Here is a 17,019-nt window from a genome sequence, read left to right as displayed (position 1 = left end):
CCACTGCGGTATCCACAGTGCGTTTCCAGAGGTCTTTTTTGCCACGTACCATCCGGCTATGGAATGAGCTCCCCTCCACGGTGTTTCCCGAGCGCTATGACATGTCCTTCTTCAAACGAGGCTTGTGGAGCGACTTGGCTCTGCCCCTGGCATTGCTGAAGTCCATGGGCGACGGTAACCACTCACCATCAGGTGGGCCGTATGCTCGTCTGCCAACAAGGGCAATAAAAAAAAAAATGTAAATATTTACGATACAATATTTGAATAATTTGCGTGCTAACATGCTTCTGTGGTCAAAAGGTATTGTTACTGATACCACATGGCTGTTGAACTATAAATCTATCAGTAATTGCGATCCAAATCCATCTATCAGACTATATTTACATTACTTATAGCTATATATACTATAAGCAATAAAAAAAAAAAAAACTTATATTTATATACATCTATCATACTATCTTTTTTTTATGATTGAAAGATTACTACTGGCCCGGAGGCCTTTCCAGTTTCACCAAGACAGGTGGGCGAGCAAACGCTCAGTCAGGAGGGGTGGGATCTGCTAACAGCTGCCCGAGCGCTTCCGAAGGAGACCTAACAACTCAAGAGCAACTGCTTCGCGAATGAAACTACTACCGGATCGGAATCGCAACTCATTGAGAAAATCCAGCGAGAAAGTCAGTGGGTTCTGTCTATGGCTTAGTTCTATGGACTATTCCAATGTATTAAATTTCATTGTACAGGCACAAACCAAACATAAACTGGACTTCTTGGGACAGATATTGTTTACCTTCTGAGGGCAGAGAATGTGTTCTACGTTGCAGTTTTGTAATTATGTTTTATCAACATTGTTTATTTGCCGATGATCGTAGCATTACTTTTAATATTGAATCAAAAACAAAATGTGTAACACTAACAATATGATTTTAGATTGTAACAACAAGACGTGTGAAGTTTCGTTTCTCTCATCACATCATTTTATGGATTTGTAATTCAGTGAGTTTGAAACAAAGCAGAGTAACTAAAAATTGTAATATCGAATGAATTGTTTTTAAAAAAATGTGATACAGTAATTAAATACTTAAATACATTAACCATAAAACCTATCGTTTTAGCAAGTTAAAATTAAACTGAAGGTTCGTAATTATGTAAACCGTTAGTATGGCAGTTGAAAATTAATTAAAACTTTTAATTTATAAAGAATATTATCGGAAAGTGTGAGGTTTGAGAACATGGTCACTTTGTACTAAGCAATCGACGGTGTCATATTGCCTATTTTATCGATGTTCGGACGGAAGGTTCTGCGGATAAAACCAATTAACTCGTGCTTTTCATTGATAATGGCTTATTGGATGCCTCGACAGATAGCTGGGCTTATGGAGTGGTTTGTAAAGTAAATTATGTTCGGCTTTGCGGCATTACATTTCGTGATATGTTTTGAAGCGGCACTCGAAAGGTATGGTTTTTTAGATTGAATAATATTTTGTAATTTTCTTCCTTGGTTAAATTTATAAAAAAACTCAGTGTGAGATAAGAAACATTAAATATCGGATCACATATAAGGTCTTAATCCAACATCAAGATACATTACACATGAATTGATTAATGTTAAAGCCCTCTGAGCTTCTAACGATGTAAGCATGTACAATAATGCGTATTTTACAGTTAAATGACGTAGCGATAAAAGGATTTCCTCTGAAGCGTGAGCCTAATTCAGAATGGGCGTAGCCTGACGCCATTTCGGTATAATATTGAGGTTAATTTACCCAGCGAATCCCTTCATTAGGTTTCATTGTTTTAAAAAGCATAAGGATATCTTCTTGAAATAAAATTGATATATCTATTTCTGTGTTTTTTTTAACGTAAACTAAGAATCTTGAAGCGCTTTCACACTGGTAATATGTGCTTTGACCATAGCAAACCCCAAAATTGCCAACAGCTATACTTTTTGAATAGTATCTAACTATGTTATTGTATAATGTTTCGCGCTTCGTGTTAGTTTTAGATTAGAATCTAGTTCCCGACCCACTTTTCGTTAATCGCTTCTGGAGTAACCTTTTTTTATGTTTGAAATATTACTGGTGGCCCGGAGGCCTTCCAGTTTCACCAGGACAGGTGGGCGAGCAAAGGCTTAGCCAGGAGGGGTGTGATTTGCTAACCACTGCGGCGAGAAACTCAGCGGGCTGATGCATGGGTTAGGTTGCACGTCGACCTCTTTGTCGAGTTCGACGAGTACGGTTACCTGGGTCCCTAAGCCTGCTCCTAGTGTTAGGGCTGAAGGCGTCTAATGCAAAGGTTATTGGATCTGATGGATCCGTAAGGGCGTCGACGGTGACTGGCTCCTGCATGATCAGGATTCGGGGAGTAGTCAGCGGTGGCAACGATAAGGCGATTATCATGACGCGTAGCCTTATCGAAATACCGTTCCGACGCTGACTTCATGTATTTCTGGATTGATTCGAGGCCCAGGTTGTCGTGTAGGTCAACGTTCCTCACGAACCACGGAGCCCCGACGGCTAACCTGCAACCTGTGTGTGCAGGCTGGAGTAACCCTGAGCCATGACGTTGAAGTGTTAATAAAGACTGTTCTGTCCACCAAGCCACGACGCATCAATACTTTTTGGCTGACACGCGTGTGGCTCTCAATGCACACTGCTACTGATAAATAAAGGCAGAAGTCAGAGAATATTATTATACTAAATAAATAAAAAAGCCATAAAGATAAAGGAAACTTCAAAATACAGAAAAAAGACAACTAATCATCTTTAGATTTAATAAATCCCAACCCTACAATTACGTTAGATTATAAGTTCCCCTTCAAATTATATTACTTTGATTCACTAGAGGCTCTTAATTTTTTGAGAAGCTTTCAATGATATCGAGGGCTTAGGGTGGAGTGAGTTTTGTTAACGTCATCGCAAATTCATTCTCAACCACTCATTACAGTCTAAAGATCACGCAGCAAAAAAGAATGAAAATATTTTTTATAGTTTATGTGATTAAACTCAAGTGTTCATCTCAAAGTAACCATAAACAATGCAAGAACACTGCGGCAGAGTGTCGAAATTTTTAATAAGAAGAGCGCCATACCCAAAAATAAATCTCCATGATGCATGCCTCGTAAACATACATGATACATAGATATAGGCAAATGTACGTCTTGACAAAATATGATTTTTTCTTCGAACGCGTTATGAACTTAAACTATAAACTTGAATAATAAGAAAATATAGAAGGAAATATAGAAAAGGAAAGGAAATAAGGAAAGGAGGAAAAGTAAGGAAAGGAAATACGAAAATATAGAATACCTATAGAACTCTTGTTTTTAATACAATATTTCCAAACACCTGTTTTTTACTCACATTAATCATGAAAGATTCCGTATCGTTCAAATAAAAACACTGATTATAAATTATGATTCCAAAAAAAAAAAAGTCCTTGAATCCTTGAATTGTCGATCTTTGTTTTTATAGATATTTTTTTGTCAGCTTTTTTTTTTTTATTGCTTAGATGGGTGGACGAGCTCACAGCCCACCTGATATTAAGTGGTTACTGGAGCCCATAGACATCTACAACGTAAATGCGCCACCCACCTTGAGATATAAGTTCTAAGGTCTCAGTATAGTTACAACGGCTCTTAGAAATAAGGTGACACTCTACAAAACTTGCATACGCCCCGTCATGACCTATGCTAGTGTAGTGTTCGCTCACGCGGCCCGCATACACTTAAAATCATTCCAAGTCATTCAATCCCGTTTTTGCAGGATAGCCGTCGGAGCCCCGTGGTTCGTCAGGAATGTCGACCTCCATGACGACCTGGACTTAGAGTCCATCAGTAAGTATCTGCAGTCGGCGTCCATGCGCCACTTCGATAAAGCGGCACGACACGAGAACCCTCTCATCGTGGCCGCCGGTAACTACATTCCCGATCCTGCGGACAGAATGGAAAGCAGTCGACGTCGCCCAAAACACGTCATCTCGGATCCTCCCGATCCACTAACGGTGCTTTTAGGTACTTCAAGCACCGGTCACCGTTCTCGTCGAACCCGTCGCTTGCGACGAAGGGCTCGACGAGTAAATTAACTCTCAGACACAGCCCACTGAGTTTCTCGCCGGATCTTCTCAGTGGGTCGCGTTTCCGATCCGGTGGTAGATTCTGCGAAGCACGGCTCTTGCTAGGGTTCGTGTTAGCAACATCGTCAGGTTTGAGCCCCGTGAGCTCACCTACTAAAGTTAGGGTTACGCTGACATAGCCGCTAGGGCTATCAGCTTAGGTAGGAAAAAAAAAAAAAATACAACGGCTGCCCCACCCTTCAAACCGAAACGCATTACTGCTTCACGGCGGAAATAGGCGGGGCGGTGGTACCTACCCGTGCGGACTCACAAGAGGTCCTACCACCAGTAATTACGCAAATTATAATTTTGCGAGTTTGATTTTTATTACACGATGTTATTCCTTCACCGTGGAAGTCAATCGTGAACAATTGTTAAGTACGTATTTCATTAGAAAAATTGGTACCCGCCTGCGGGATTCAAACATCGGTGCATCGCTAGATCCGAATGCACCGGACGTCTTATCCTTTAGGCCACGACGACTTAGCTATACAAAAAAAAAAAAAACTATACAGCCAAAAACATACTTTATTATATGGTTAACGGAATATATCGATCGACGTATGTATTACTTCTATGCGTTACGATACATGAATGGTAAGGTAATGGTAGTATATACGGTGGTTTTTCAGTGCCGTTCTTGAAGATGTCAGGTGTACGGGAGCCAAACTCAAATAAAAATTTCACAAGGCATTTGCTGTGTGCTGGCTCTCGGATATATAATTATTTCCCTACCAAGTTATTATCTAAGCTTTGAAAAAACTTTGTATGTCGGCGCAAAGACTGACGAGTATGGTGGATGACGCAAAACTTCCAACCTTAGCTCTTGTATCTTAGAAGCCGTCTGTTGTGCTGTATGAGGTCGGGTGTTATCGTGTAGGTGCAGTGGGGACGAGCTATCAACCAAGGCTCGCCGGATATTCGCTAGCTGTTTGATCAATGCGTCAAGTTCCTCACAGTACATACTGAGAGCATTACTGAGAATGCTGGTGAGAAGTGGTAATAAATTTTATCGTCACTAGATCACCAAACAGTGAATATGACTTTTTAGGAGTAAGTTTACGTTTGGGGCATTGCCTAGGTACTGAACCGGGACCTAACTAGCGTTCGTCACCGCTTATTCGTTACCTTCATTATCAAAAAGAATCCATTTTTCATAGCAAGTGACAACGCGGTTCAAAATCCCTTCGTTACTGTATCTGTAATGCAAGGCTAGGCATGTATACCTTAACGCGTTCGTTGCGTTGGCGATCGTTCAGTTCGTGCAGCACCCATTTATTAAGTCTTTTACCTTTTCAAATTGACGCAAATAGACTATTATTGCTTTGATACTATCGTTGAAAGCTACTTCTAACTCAAATTCGACTCAGACGATGGGGCAGCCCGTCGTCACCCGAATCATTACTTGTCGGATCTCCCGGATGCACTATCGGTGATTTTAGGCTCTTCAAGTACCGGTCATAGTCCTCGTCGAACTCGTCGATTACGACGACGATGAGGGAAGTAAGTCATAGACACAACCCATTGACTTTCTCGCCGGATTTTCTCGGTGAATCGTGATTCCGAGCTGGTGGTAGATTCTGCGAAGCACTGCTCTTGCACTTGCACTTGCTAGGGCTAGTGTTAGCAAATTCCCTAAGATTGAGTCCGTGAGCTCCCTCACTGTAGCTAGAATAGCTCGTTAGGCTACCAGCGAATAGGTAGGGAAAAAAAGTGCTACCTCAGCGGTAGATTAAGTATCGTCAGCTTCCACTATAGTGTTTTAAATTAGTCATCATTAACTTTAGTTTTCGGGTGACCACGAGATTTACATTTTTGATTCAAATTTCCATATTGGAAAAAGTTCAAACCAATAACGAGTAGCACGTTCTTTTTCAGAGCTCACTCATTACACTTCATTAATGTTGTGAGCAGTTTGTTTGTGCGGCATTGCTGCCGCGACGGAACTCGTATTCCATAGTTACTCTTATTTTAATCGTATCCATATTGATGAAATAGATACAAATGTAGTGAAACAAAACACTAGTCAATAAACAAAATAATCGAATGTGAAGATAGTTTAAATTTTTTGAAACTAAGATTTATTTGAATTTGTTATTTATTTCCACCCATACATAAACTATGTTTCAAAAAGCGACTCTTGTGAAACGGGAACTTCCTAGGTAAAGACCCATTATAATGAAACAGAGCATTCAGTGACTAGTTGATTTTCGATCAATGGGTGAATATTGTTAGTTTATAACATGTTTATCACTAATCATAGTACATACTGGGTTGTTCAATAATTGTGCTTTATTCGCATATCGATTTTAATGATAAGATCACCCATTGTACGATTAATGCCCATTGTATGTGTTATGTAGAATGATAAATGAACTACCCAACTTGCGATATGAAATCAAAGTCTCATCAATTGTAGTTATTGTATTATAAGCACTGTCCTATTCAAATCGAACGCTGCTGCGAGACTGAAATAAATTGGAGTGATACCTAGATACATATCTGCGCGGGTTGCTAAGAAGATGTGTAGATACCACCTTTGATTTCATGTAGGTCAACATCTATTATCGGTAAAATGAAATGTCACTATTAATGATAGGTAGTTAGTTCATTTATTGCGCATCACCGTTGTTCATGAGTGACAACAACTACTTACGACGACAGTGATGTTACTTACTAACTACTATTTAAATCAAAATATTTAGATTGTACAAATGCACACTTGTACATATCGACGGGAGAAAGCGAAAATGTCGTAACGAAATTTTTAGCTAAATCACTTTTTACTATGTTACATATTATTATACATATGGCTCTGGTATCAAGTTGGTTTTTTCAAGTTACGACAATTCCGCTTTCTTCCTTCGATATATTACCTAAATAAAAATAAATTAGAGCGTCGAAACCGCATATAAAATCGATTTTACGTAATCGATCACCGCAGAAATCTAAATAATAAACCCACCCTTAACCAACACAACATGATGTTTTGTTAGGGCACCTTCATAAATATTTTCGTTAGAGCTACGGGCTTGAACATGCGACAAATACATTTTAGTTTGTTATGCCATTTGATCCATGTTAGTAAAGCATCAGTATCGCCTGCGTAACGGATTCTGGCAAGTCGCCAGAATCTGGATTACATTATAATATTCAAGGTGTGCAAACAATTGGCTTTTCCGCTGCGTGACGATAATAACTAAGTCTTTGTAAATTTCACTCATAAAATCATATTATCCTTGACGAATAGCAATACGGTATTCAGTATGTTTTGTATTTTAGACGAGATGTATAATTGTTCAATTGGATGATTTTGACCTGGGCTTGTGGTCAATTGTAAAATTTTAACTAAAATCCTATCGTTAAGTGTTTAATTTGAGTATGAAAAACTAATTTTATCTTAAGACATATTTTTTTTACTTATCCTGGTGGACGAACTCTCGGCCCACCTTGTGTTAAGTGGTTACCGGAGCCCATAGACACCTACGACGTAAATGCCGCTACCTACTTCGAGACATTAGTTTTAAGTCCCAGTTTTAACAGTACAACGGCTGCCCCCCCCTTCATACCGAAAGGCATTACTGCTTCACGGTAGAAATAGGCAGGGCGGTGGTACCTACCCGTGCGGACTCAAGACGTCCCACCACCAGTACCTAATTACCCAAATTATAATTTTGCGGGTTTCATTTTTACACGATGTTATTCCTTCACCGAGGAAGTCAATCGTGAACAATTTTTAAGTACGTATTTCATTAGAAAAATTGATACCTGCCTGCGATATTCGAACACCGATGCATCGCTTAATACGATTGCACCGGGCGTCTTATCCTTTAGGCCACGACCACGCCACGACGATTTCATAAATAAATGATCGAAGTATAATATAATGTATAATGGTTTTGATATGACTTTTTCAGAAACATTTATTATTATTTAACTAGCTTTCACACGCGACTTTGGTGGTGTTGATGTGGAAAAATATTTATCCTTTCTTCGAGAATTATCTCTTTTCTGGATCAAAGATGCTCTATGACCTTTTGTATTCCTCAAGATATGCACCCAAAATATTATTATGATCGGCTTTTTTTTTTTTTTTTCTTAGATGGGCTCACAACCCTCCTGGTGTTAAGTGGTTACTGGAGCCCATAGACATCTACAACGTAAATGCGCCACCCACCTTGAGATATAAATTGTAAGGTCTCAGTATAGTTACAACGGCTGCCCCACCCTTCAAACCGAAACGCATTACTGCTTCACGGCAGAAACAGGCAGGGCGGTGGTACCTACCCGTACGGACTCACAAGAGGTCCTACCACCAGTAATTACGCAAATTATAATTTTGCGGATTTAAATTTTATTACACGATGTTATTCCTTCACCGTGGAAGTCAATCGTGAGCATTTGTTGAGTACATATTTCATTAGAAAAATTGGTACCCGCCTGAGATTCGAACACCGGCGCATCGCTCAACACGAATGCACCGGACGTCTTATCCCTTAGGCCACGACGACTTAGGAAGCGATACAAACAGATGACCTACAAGCCCACTGCGCGGGAAGATGTCATAATCACCTCACGTGGTTCCTCTTTGAGCCACGATCTAGAAGACTCCATTGTATTGGAACAAAGGTGTAAAGGTACTGCTGAACACACAGAAAATAAAAAAATCGACGCCATGCCTCAGGGTAGGTGGCCAACATGACGAGCATACGACTTAGCTGATGGTGAATGGTTAATAGCTAAAGCAAGTACTAGTTCATCGGGAACCGTGAGCTCGATCCACTTGAGCCGTAGATGCAATAATTCATTTACTGGTAGTAAGACCTCTTGTGAGTCCGCATGAGTAAGAGGTACCACAACCCCGCCTATTTCTGCCGTGAAGCAGTAATGCGTTTCGGTTTGACGGGTGGGGCGGCCGTTGAAGGTATCCTTGAGACCTTAGAACTTATATCTCAAGGTGGGTGGCGCATTTACGTTGTAGATGTCTATGGGCTCCAGTAAACACTTAACACGAGGAGGGCTGTGAGATGGTCCACCCATACAAGCAAAAAAAAAATATAATAATAAAAAATCATGAAAACAATGGTAGTCGTCTCAGTCGCGTTACCACCTGCACCGCATAAACCTATTTTTTGTATAAGATCGTAAATTAAACTCCCGTCAGTACGGCGATCGTAGCGGTCGGCGCGGCGGCATGGATCTATAATATAGTTCCACGGCTCTGTTCAGTGTTTACGCTATACAAACGTAATTCAAACTTCAAAGAAATCATCTTCTTTACGAGAGTTTTTTTTAAGCGAGGAAAGCTAAATGATCATTATTTAAACCATTTTTACGATTTAATCGCGCGTTTTTTTTAATGTCATCATAATATTATTTCCGACGCTACGAATACTTTAAAGCTGAGAAACGACTCGAGACAACAAAAGAAAATATTTAAAAATCACGTTTCCTATTAGCTAATATTTTGTTTTAATTACTGTATATACCTACTTGAATTTAAGTTGCAATAGGTGCATCTGTAAGCTGTGATTTATTGATTTACTGATGCCATGTATGAAGAGTCCGTACCCTAAAGGTCAAGACACCCAGTGCACGCGTATCTTTACTGGTAGTAGGACCTCTTGTGAGTCCGCAAGGGTAGGTACCACCACCCTGCCTATTTCGGCCGTGAAGCAGTAACGCGTTTCGGTTTGAAGGTTGGGGCAGCCGTTGTAACTAAGGCCCTGTTGTTTCACGGGGCCCGGAGAGCGCCGCCTCAGGGGGCCCACCTCGTGATCGGAGGCGTTCGCGTCGAGATCGAGGCGACCGGGTTGCGGTACCTCGGTCTCGTACTGGACGGTCGTTGGAGCTTCCGCGCTCACTTTGAGAGATTAGGTCCCCGACTGATGGCGGCCGCCGGCTCGCTGAGTCGGCTGTTGCCGAACGTCGGGGGGCCTGACGTGGTGGTGCGCCGCCTCTACACGGGGGTGGTGCGGTCGATGGCACTGTACGGGGCTCCCGTGTGGTGCCACGCCCTGACCCGCGACAACGTTGCGGCGTTGCGACGTCCGCAGCGCGCGATTGCGGTCAGGGCGGTTCGTGGATACCGCACCGTCTCGTTCGAGGCGGCGTGCGTGCTAGCTGGGACGCCTCCCTGGGACCTGGAAGCGGAGGCGCTCGCTGCGGATTACGCGTGGCGATGCGATCTCCGCTCCAGGGGGGAGCCGCGTCCCGGCGCGGCGGAAGTTCGAGCGCGGAAGCTTCAATCTCGGCGTTCCGTGCTCGAGGCGTGGTCTCGCCGCCTGGCGGACCCCGCCTACGGGCGACGGACCGTCGAGGCGATCCGCCCGGTCCTCTCGGACTGGGTGAATCGCGACCGAGGACGTCTCACCTTCCGAGCGACGCAGGTGCTCACGGGACACGGCTGTTTCGGTCGCTACCTGCACCTCGTCGCCCGGAGGGAGCCGACTCCAAAGTGCCACCACTGCAGTGGCTGCAACGAGGACACGGCGGAGCACACGCTCGCGTACTGCCCCGCTTTCGCGGAGCAGCGCCGCGTCCTCGTTGCAAAAATAGGACCGGACTTGTCGCTTCCGACCGTCGTGGCTACGATGCTCGGCAGCGACGAGTCCTGGCAGGCGATGCTCGACTTCTGCGAGTCCACCATCTCGCAGAAGGAGGCGGCGGAACGGGAGAGGGAGAGCTCTTCTTCCCTCTCGGCGCCGTGCCGCCGCCGTCGGGCCGGGGGCCGGAGGAGGGCGTTTGTCCAGCTCCAGCCCCTATGAGGAGGCAGTCTCCTCCCGGTGATGGTCACGGGGCGACCTAAGGGGGTTGAGGCTGCGCCGCACGCTACCGTCACTCTAGCGCGCTGGCACCAGGAGGACGGGACGGCGCGTCGGCGGCTGCGGACTGCGATGCGGTCCGCATTTTCGTCGCCGCTGTCGTCGCCGAACATACTGTTGAAGAGAAACCCGGTCGGCGGTGTATCGCGTTCCGACCCGGCAGGCTGGTTCTGGCCCAGCGGGGTATCCCGGAACACCAGCGGCACCGCCCGGGCGGCCTGGTAGGGCCGCCGTACCGCGGAGACTGACGTCGTTGGTCGTCGACTATCGCCTCGACGACCCGTCAGTCGGGCGTCCTCGGGGTGGCGCCGCGTGTCTGGTTGTAGTGTTGACCGCGGGAACCCCCCTACTCTGAACGGGTTCTGACCCCGGACGGAGATCGGACGTCGGGTGTAAGAGTGCAGGGGAGTCGTTTAGTGGGTGGGCCCTAAAATCCTTGGGCCCGCGATCTGCTCTCAACACCTGCAGATCGTTGAGTCTCACATACCCCGCGCGCCCCCTAGGCGCGGGGACCTCGTAGGAGGTTCGGCCGCCGGCCCGAAAAAAGAAATAAAAAAAAAGCCGTTGTAACTATACTTGAGACCTTAGAACATATATTTCGAGGTGGGTGGCGCATTTACTGTGTAGATGTCTATGGGCTCCAGTAACCACTTAACACCAGGTGGGCTGTGAGCTCGTCCACCCATCTAAGCAATAAAAAATATATATCAAACGTTGCGACTATCCCTGTTTTCAAATCCGATTGGTACCAATTTTAAAAAAGACGTACCTACGTAAACCGTGTTCATGAATGACTTCTCCAATGAAGTCCACACTGATACGTGCCAAGATTTCAGACGTGAGCTTCATGTCTCATGGCTGGTGGCAGCCTTCACGAACTTGTTATCTATACACTCTCGTATCCATTGGAGCTTAAGTGAATCGTAACCTCGTTTACCTATGTACCTTAGTGTGCTTGTTTAATCAAGGGAGATATTGACATTTCTGGAGACATAGATAGACGGACACTATCTGAACAATTCGTCTATTGAAGGAGTACTATGATATTACGTATAGATGAAACGGAAAATTGAACAAAAAAAAACTCTAAGCCTCGTCGAAACATTAATAAAAACAGTTACCGAATTTTTAATTGACGTGTGGAAAAGCTTGCACACGGAAATCGAATGCCATAGACAGCGTGAATGAAATAGGGAATTTAGGTTAATTTCCATTTTAAAATACCACGTAAAGCCATTAAGGATAACATGATAGGTTGACGTAGATACTAAGAATCATGCAGGAATACGACCACTGCAATGAGGACAAGGAGGACAAATACACGCTCGCATACTGTCCCGCTTTCACGGAGCAGATGCTCGACTTCTGCGAGTCCACCATCTCGCAGAAGGAGGTGGCGGAATGAAAGAGAGAGAGGAGGGAGAGAAAGAGAGAGAGACAGAGAGAGTTCTTCATCCAACATAGCACCGTACCGTCGTCGGCGAGCCGGAGTTCGGAGGAGGGCGTTGGCCCAGCTCCGGCCGTTGCGAAGAGGTAGTCTCTTCCCGGTGATGGTCACGGGGCGATCTAAGAGAGGCGAGATAATCTCGACATCCCATCGGTCGGCAGTCCTCGGGGTAGCACCACGAGTCTGAACTTGAGAATCCTTGAGAATCCTTTAATCTACCCAGGTTCTGACTCCGGGCGGAGATCGGATGTCGGGTTAGAGAGTGCAAGGATAATCGTTCGGTGGGTAGGGCCCCAAAAACATGCTTAGGCTTGCGATCCACTTCTGATATCTGCGGACCATCAAGACCCACACACCCCGCATGCCCCTGGGCGCGTAAAGTTTACTCCGTAAACCTCATGTACAAGATTCGACAAACTGTCCAAAATAGAAAAAAATATACTAAGAATTGTAGAAGGATATCAATCATTATTAAATAAACAAAATTTCATGGCCTAACATCGAAAGCTGCAATTTGATCAACAGAATCTGTGTAAATATTAGCACGTATAAATGTGCGAATTTGGTCATCCAATGGAAAAGTAATTATTGTGCCTATACGCTCTTTACAGGGACTGTTTATTCTGGAGAGCGAATTTAATACTTACGCATTTATATGGTACCGTTAGCTACGACTGCTTTTATGGTAATTTGTGACCTTCGATGCAAATCGTCCGTGAATATCGCTGCAAAGTAACGCGCTTTCCCTTAATGGGTTTGTAAACCCAAAATCTGCAAATAATTACTACAAGCTCTGTTACAATATTCACGAATTACTTGAAAACCATCCAAACTATAATAAAACACGAAAATGCATTAAGTAACCATAACCATATAACCATAGTGACTTCGCGCGGATAGGTACCACCAACCTGCCTATATCTGCCGTGAAGCAGTAAAGCGTTTCGGTTTGAAGTGTGGGGCAGCCGTTGTAACTAGGTATACTGAGACCTTAGAACTCTTATCTCAAGGTGGGTGGCGGCATTTACGTTGTAGATGTGTACGGGCTCCGGTAACCACTTAATACCGGGTGGGCCGTGAGCTCGTCGACCCATTTAAGCAATAAAAAGAAAAGATTGATCTCGGAAAAATATCATGAAGATGTAACTGTCCGGTATATTTCGCTCCTCTGAACAATCTATCAACAACTTGGACGCGAAGTAAACTAAAACATACGGTTTTTAGTGTAGAATTTCAGTTCACGGCTCATCTGTTGTTAAAAGAATACCACATACCGCAGCATCAATACTGCCAACAACATTGGGCTATACAGTTTAAAGTTAAAAGTTACCTTCAAAAGCGCGTGATTACTTCAAAACAGAATGTTAGTATCAATATTCAAACAATGTAAATATAAATCTCGAAATACTTTATTGATATCTACTGTCAATAGTTTCAAACGACTGTTAAACTAGAATTGTATAAATATTTGTAAATACGAGCATAATCTTATGTAACCTTTGAACTGTGCTTTGTTTCTGTATCCAGAACATATAAATACGTTTTTACTACATGGCAGCAGAAATTCTTTGTTTACAAGTGAAATGAAGGGAAGAAGAATCAAGAAATTACAAGAGAACAATTAAAAAATCATTGGGTTTTAGAAGTGTCTACTTTTTTTTTATTCCTACCTTAGCTGATGGTCTTGAGAGACCATTTCAGCGTAGCCTTAACAAGTAGGCGAGCTCACGGGGCTCAAACCTGACATCGTTGCTAACACTAACCCTAGCAAGAGCAGAGCTTCGTAGAATCTACCACCGGATCGGAAACGCGACCCACTGAGAATAGATCCGACGAGAAACTCAGTGAGCTGTATTTGTGGGTTATTTTACTCGCCGAGCCCTTCGTCGCAAGCGACGGGTTCGACGAGAACGATGACCGGGAAATGTCTACATAAATAATACCTTGATTTTATATTTGTTGAATATAGGAGGTAACAGTTCATAAAATCATAAGCGAGTTCGTAAATGACTTACAGAAATTATGATTGACTCTGTAGTGCATTAGTTACCAGCCCTGATTGATAGGCCGTGAGTTCGATTCCCACCTCGGGCAAACATTCGTGTGATGAACAGGTCTGTTTGAAGTATTTTGAACCAAACCAATGTGTCTACAATATTTATTTGTTTTTTTTTTATTTTATTTGTGTTATATTTGTATATTGATTTGTTTAAAAGTAATTAAGAATTAGATGAAATTTTCCTATGAGCATCGGAATTTAGACTAGTGTAGCGGTTGCAAACTAGGCGTGCGCAAAAACAAAACATATCATAATGTTTTTGATTTTTGCGAAGATAACGTCCGACAGTTGCGATGAAAAATAAAATTTCAATAATAAAGATCACCCGAATCACGAGAGGCAGAATCCGTCTTCCTTCCTTGTACACTGCTGGCTACTACCAAAATGATGAGCTTATTTGTGGTTAGCAAAACCACTATCTTGCTTATGTACCCATTCGTACCAAGTTATCTGAAAGAGGCCACTAATTATTAAGTAACACTGATTATTGGGATAATTGAAATTTTAGCTTTGATTTTTACCATTTTACCATTTCTTGTTTAAAATATCCACTATCTATTTATCTGTCCATAATAAGGGAAAAAACAGCCGTTTTCTATTGTCTAACCAACGGGACCACGTAAAGCGCAGCGTTATGGTGTTTCTATTTATAGTGGCCTCTTAGAACGTCATTCAGTGGACAGCGTCGGTCCATTTAACATAAACGTGTATGCTTCACCTTAATAATGATCTTGGTATGTCAGTTAAAATACGTGCTTTAAAATAGAAACGAAAATTCTTTCTAATTTGAGATAAGAATTGTTTCATCTCTAGTTTTATAATACAATAGTTTCTTATCCAGCTCTGCATTTAATCTGATTAACAACATAGTTCAGATTTTATGGACTAATGAAAAAAATTCGTTGTCTAGACTATTGTCGCTACACTAAAAATTCTCCCTATCTCGCATTTTTGTCGATTTGAACAATTCTTTAAAATGTTTGCACGGTTTCTCTTCTTTAAATCATATTGAAAGTATTTTTGTAGTAAACATGGTCCAACAAATGACATTATTAAAAAAAAAAAAAGCAATAATTTTTTGTGCTATATTTTAACAATTGAACATATTAGATGGAAGTTTTCTATATAATATATCTAAAGACTATATCACGTGCACATATACATAAACAAATCAAATTAACATTTTATGACGGCATCGCGTAAATAATTTTTTTCATTAAACTGCAGAGTTATAAATTTGCAATGAATGAATAATCTTGATCTATAAGCAATGATTAGCGTCAATTTTTGGAACTTTTTCTCAAAACTCTTATTGTAGCCTACAATGATAGTATTTCTCTAATTAAAACTTAACAATCGTAAAATTCCGAATTTCATAAAGGTTCAAATTAATTGTTTGACAAACAACTTTTGATGACAATAACTTGTATCATTTATCTATTAATAATTGTTTTACGAGTACATAAGTGAGTTCATTTTAATATTCATTAAAACACGTATAATATATCAATAAACTCCTATTTTGAATAACTGATATCAAATAATGTAGAATTTATAGATGATCTATTTAATCAAATCAAAATAAACTTTATTGTGTGATAGAGATAACGCTTTACTTGTGTAATTATTTGAATTAAACAATAATGAAATATATAAAAGAATTAAAGGTTAAATCTTACTATTTAATTAATGTTTTGCTATTATTATAATTTGTTATGTTGCTATGTAAAATCTATTATAAAGAAAATCATGAAATTAATTCAAACTTACGCTCTATAAATTTAACAAATAACTTTACTGATAGTTTACTATTGAAACGAATGAACACTAAATGTTGTTGTACCCAAGATTTTATCTAAATCTCTCTAAAATTTCGTGAATACTGTCAAAAATTCTAATAAAATTCGAATATACTTAGGTATAACTATTTTGTATTCGATTATAAATTTCTGTAATTACTGATGATATACCATGTCGATACATGGGCATTAACATGGTATTTCGTCAGTAATTCAACGCCGGCGTTATCCTGTGTTATCTCTCACCTTTTGAAACGTTGATGTCACTTTAACGATCATTACGTCTGCCCACTGCAATGATGTCTGTATTAACACATTACGAATTTACAATGCAACTAGACTATGAAATATCTTTCATGGGTTACCACACAATAAAATGAAATATGTTCGAGTAAATTTTAAAATTTAAAACCACTAAGCAACACTGTAAAACTTCACGAACGACAACAAAGCCTATTGTTTAAATCATTCTTGTTTATAACATGACGGAAAGTGTCCATATATATCCACAGATTTTTATGGGATGCTAGTAAATACTGCATTGGACACACGATTTACTCTACATTAGGTCAGATTTTATAGGATCAAACACTTGGAAGAGAGTAGGTACATTGGCATTTATTTTACATGTAGATTTTAAGGATGCAGATTGTCCGTGTATTAGATTTAAGTAAGAAGAAAGGGAGCCGTGTGAGCCCTGGAATCGACCGGGCATCCTGCCGCGCCACTGAGCCTCCTCGCGCGACTCCCGGCGACCACGGCGCCGCGCATGCGTCTCGC

General features: G+C 41.6%; 1 protein-coding gene across 2 annotated transcripts in view; it reads right to left on the bottom strand.

Moving 5' to 3' along the window:
* Positions 1–17,019, bottom strand: part of LOC101739931 (metabotropic glycine receptor) — a 26,632-nt gene extending 9,613 nt beyond the window's left edge. Inside the window, exon 1 of one of the 2 annotated variants that reach the window (XM_012694613.4) lies at positions 16,486–17,019. The gene's annotated coding sequence lies outside the window, so the exon portion shown is untranslated. The remainder of the gene's footprint in view (positions 1–16,485) is intronic. The other variant, XM_012694612.4, reaches the window with a different exon arrangement.

The sequence above is a fragment of the Bombyx mori genome, chromosome 4 (assembly GCF_030269925.1).
Source record: "Bombyx mori chromosome 4, ASM3026992v2".
NCBI classification, from domain to species: Eukaryota; Metazoa; Arthropoda; class Insecta; order Lepidoptera; family Bombycidae; genus Bombyx; species Bombyx mori.
This window is presented reverse-complemented; position numbering and strand designations above follow the sequence as displayed.